Here is a 5,000-nt window from a genome sequence, read left to right as displayed (position 1 = left end):
TTTTACCATGTTCAGTGCTTCGGTTAAAATTATATGACGCATCAAATATGTAAAGAAGGAAAAAATACTGATAATTCTACCAGAACTATAACATTCGTAGAAAGGTCTGAATAAAAAAAGAAAAAGAAAAGGAAAACAAAAGAATATATTGGACACATCATGAGTCCACAGGTGGTATAAATGAATCAAATCTTAATAGTTAAGCATGACAACGCAATAATGTTCAATAAAACGAACTAAAAGAAAACAATATATATATATATATATATATATATATATATATATATATATGTACATATTATATATATGCATATATATCTATATATATATATACATACATATATATATATAAATATATATATATACATATATATATATGCATATATATATATATATATATACATATATATATATATATACATATATATATATATATATATATGTACATATATATACTTATACATATGTACATATAATATGCACCCGTTGTGTGAAAAATATTAAATAGAATCATAAACATAAAAGTGTCGATGAAAAACGTACACCCAGTACAATAAGAGGAGAAAAATAAGAAGAAAAAAATGACAAGCACAGGGAATTGAAGTACTCCTTTAGAAAACTGAAAGAATGGAGTCATTATGAAAGCCTTGACATGAATGACATGCACAAAAAAGAGTGAAAACTAAACACAAAGCGAGAGGGTAGACGAATAAAGGGTGGCTGCATTGAAGAAAGAAGAACGTAAAAGTGAGACAATACAAAAGGAAAAGCATGAGATGGTAAAAACAGAACAAGTAAAGAACGGTGAAACAAGGCGAGAGGTCACAAGTAGAGACTGTTCGAGGCTGCGTCGCGGCAGGTGAGTTCGTGATGATATGGTTTAACGTCACAAACTCCCCCCTACCGGGAGGCTAGGACGGTTGCCCCTCACAGAGGACATTGTAGTGTGAAATTTAATGAACCATACCCTTGGTTTAACTTCGCCGGTGGCATGGTTCGCACCGCCATTCCTTCGACATTCGCCTAGACTTCAAAAAATCCTAACCCACACTGGGAGGTAATTTAATGACATTAAACCGAATCGGTAACCAGTGCTTCTATCCTAAAGGTCAACATCGTACCGAAGACATAGGGTCATGGAGAGGGTAAAGGGGAGACTTATGTAAAGTCGAGTGGATGAGTGGAAGGAATTAAAATTTATCAAAACTTTTTTTTTCTCTCAAGCGGAGGCTAGTCTCCATTCATAAATGTATGCTCCGTGACTCCGGTCTGTAGGGGTGTCACTGAAGTTCCAAAGATATCGACTGGATAAAACATGTAGTCAGTACCCCCAACAGGAAGGAGGGCAGGGGGAGGGGGTTGCTGGAAGAACAGGCGTGGAAATAGGCGGCGACGGAAAGACTAAGGAACGAGGATAATGTGTGTGTGTGTGTGTGTGTGTGTGTGTGTGTGTGTGTGTGTGTGTGTGTGTGTGTGTGTGTGTGTGTGTGTGTGTGTGTGTGTGTGTGTGTGTGTGTGTGTGTGTGTGTGTGTGTGTGTGTGTGTGTGTGTGTGTGTGTGTGTGTGTGTGTGTGTGTGTGATTCACCATGGTTTCGGATCACGTGTTAGACTCGTGATCGATATTTATTTTCCTCCCGGAAGAGAGCTCAGAGCTCATATATGAACGATCTATGGGTAATGATGTGACCTTACATTTACACACACACCCAGCTCCCCGCCCATGAGAGTTGGAATAATGCCCCACAGCGCAACAATACTGAAATTATTTCAGCCCTGGGCGGGATTCGAACCCGGACCGTCGTAGTGGCAGCCGGGAATTCTACTACTGCGTCACGAGTCTTGTTTGTGTTTATGTGTGTGTGTTTGTGTTTGTGTTTGTGTGTGTGTGTGTGTGTGTGAGAGAGAGAGAGAGAGAGAGAGAGAGAGAGAGAGAGAGAGAGAGAGAGAGAGAGAGAGAGAGAGAGAGAGAGAGAGAGAGAGAGAGAGAGAGAGAGAGAGAGAGAGAGGGGGGGGGTTAGAGTGTGGAAATATTGGGAGGGATAGTCAGCCAGAGACAGTGCCCAGGTTGGTGTAAAAGCAGATACTTATTCTTTGATTAACAAATGGGAAAACAAAAATGACTGATTTGGATAAGAAGGACAGAAAACAAAGGTCTTACGAAGCAAACCTCTCAAGTGAACTCGTGCGTAGACCAAATGAGCTGAATGTAGCAAAAGAAAAGAGCACTGATGCCGAGGACCAAAACATACGAGGCTCTCATCGATGAAAGAAGAAGAACAACAACAAATGACATGTGAATGAACGAGAGGAACAAAAGGTTGAGAAAAGAAGAAAAGAGATGAACGCGTTGGCTAATGAGTAAATGAATAAAGGGTCTGAGTAATTGAGCAAATGTATGAGTGTGTAGGACGATTTGACACAGAGTTTAAGATTGTGACAGAAGCAACAAACGAAGGAACAGAAAGAATCAGTACAACAAAAACCCGAAAACTCTGGACTCAGAGTATTCTTTTGCGCATTGTACAGCTTGTTTGACTGATACCATGTGATTTCATTATGTATATGAGGGCCATATCCCAACATGAATAGGGAAAAAAAAAAATCATTTGCGCTTTTTCCGACCCCCTCTCTTTTTTCATCTGCGTTTTTTCCAACCCCAACCCCTTTTCTCTTTCAATCACCTTCATCTTCAGTTTCCAAGAGAATCTCTTCACCTTTGCCTGTTGCCTTCCCCTCATCTTTCTCATCAATGTCCTCCTCCTCCATCCCCCCACCTCCTCCTGCTTGTCATCGTGCTCTTCCTTCTCCTCGTCATTCTCCTGTCGCCCTCCACATCCTCCTCCTCCTCCTCTTCATCGTTCTCTTTCTCCTCTACTCCACATCGTCGTCTTCCTTCTCCTTGTCGTCACATTCGTACTCTTCCTCCTCCTCCTATCTCTCCTTGTTATCGTTCTCTCCCTCCTCCACCTACTCCTCTTTTTCATTAACGTCCTCTTCCTCCTCTTTTCATCATCCTCTCCCTAACCCACCTTCCCTCCTCATTATCGTCCTCTTCCTCCTCCTCCTTGTCATCGCACTCTCCCTCCATCATTTCCTCCTCCACCTCCTACTCCTGCTCCTCCTCTTCCTCACCTTCTTCGTTGTACCCGCCTTACAGACTCCGTCCCGAAGAAGAAGAAGAAGAAGAGGCCAAAAGACGATGAAACACACAGGTAGTCGTCATCAAGTATTACGCTTGATTGCAGCCACCTGATTGCAACAAATTGATACGAACCAAAGGAAACGGATCGGACCATTTTTGAGCGAGACGGATTGAATGCAAAACTAAATGATAGCATGTCTGGTGCTGTCTGATGCGCGGGCTGCAGGAAGGGAAGGGGGAAGGGAAGGGGGAAGGGAAGGGGTGAAAGGAAGGGGGAAGGGAAGGGGAAAGGGAGGGGGAAGGGAAGGGGTGAAAGGAAGGGGGAAGGGAAGGGGAAAGGGAGGGGGAAGGGAAGGAAGAAGGGGTAAAGGTGGGATGGCAAAATCAAGGAGGAAGTTTCGTTCTCTCTTTCTTCCTTAGTTCTGTAGTTTTCTTGTCCGTAACAGACAGAAGTCTTTGTAGAGTGAGTCTTTGTTATGTTTGTTGGAAATGAGTTAGAAATGATACTCTTTGCCCTAGTCTTCAAGAGACGACGATCAATATCTATGCCATGGGTCGGGAAACATAGATGAATCACTCCAAATGGGGGTAAATTTGTACAATTCTGGGGGTATTTAATCCTTGATTGGGTCGTGGATCACTCCAGTAGCCGTCGCCAGTTACCTTGCAGCTGTGGGTCTCCTGTAAGAAAGACATAAGGCTTCGGATCGATTGATTGATCGATTGATTGATTGATTGCGGGCTCTTATGGCTTCCTTAACCCCGCCCACATCCACGCAGTTTTTATCTCGGTCTGTTCCTTCCTCTCACCCCCGCCACCACCGATTCTCACATCTTCCACGGATATCTTCCTCCATTCTCATAACGTGATCAAACCAGCTCAGATAGTAGCGAAGGGGGTTTGTAAAATAACACGAGGATTCTTTTTTTCCAGAACCATCTCTGAATACATGGCAAGAAATCGGCGAACTTTGGAAACCGGTTGTCAAGGATATATACGAGTACTTCAGTGGAGCCTTATGCCTGAGGTGCGGGTCCTGGTAGGAAACGTGGTTTCAGCAGTGACAGAAGACCGCTGACGGTGCTAAAGAAACGGTACATTTGTGGTAATAACACACTTTAAATCCGACCTTCTTCGTGAATAAAAAAAAAAAAGTGGAATGGAAACTATAATAATGAAAATCTCATTAAATCAGCGTGACGGAGGTCTGGCCAATTTAATGATAAAAACTGTGATAACGCGGTAATGGGCAGGTATTCAAGACAGCAGCTGAAGGCACTTGCATACCGACCTCCCAGCAATTGCAGTGTCAATGAGACATGAAAGCCCCGCGCCAAAAGCTTGTCTTCAGGGTGGGTGCTCTTCTGTCCTTATCTGATATCAATGCACGTATACAAAGACACAACAGTATGGAACGTCACGGAGATATGAAGTAATGTAAGGAGACGAGAGCCGCAAGTGTGGTTCGTTCCCCACAGGCGCCGGTGAGTTCCAACGGCGAAGAGATCCTCCACCCCTGATGTACTATTTTTGTTTTGTATGAACTGCCAAGTGCTGTGCAGTCTATTAAGATGTGTGTGGCTGTATATAAGCATCCTGGCAATAGAGGCTCATGTTGTTTGTTGAGTTGCCTGACCAGTGCAGGTATATTTTAAGGACATCTACTTTTTTCAACAATAACCAGAGCTTCTACCCTTCGGGACAACAACACACTGAGGAGTTGAAGTTATACAGGAGGTAAAGAAAGGTAACAGAGATAAGAATTAGGAGAAACTAAAAACAGAACTGGGCGCGTTCCTATGTGCGTTCCTCTGTGTCTTGAGCAAAGTAATGCCAGTCAGGACACCGAGGAACGC

The sequence above is a fragment of the Oratosquilla oratoria genome, chromosome 24 (genome assembly GCF_046742065.1).
Source record: "Oratosquilla oratoria isolate Oo_2021 chromosome 24, ASM4674206v1, whole genome shotgun sequence".
Classification (NCBI taxonomy): Eukaryota; Metazoa; Arthropoda; class Malacostraca; order Stomatopoda; family Squillidae; genus Oratosquilla; species Oratosquilla oratoria.
The sequence above is the reverse complement of the archived record's forward strand: the minus strand, read 5'-3'. Positions refer to the sequence as shown.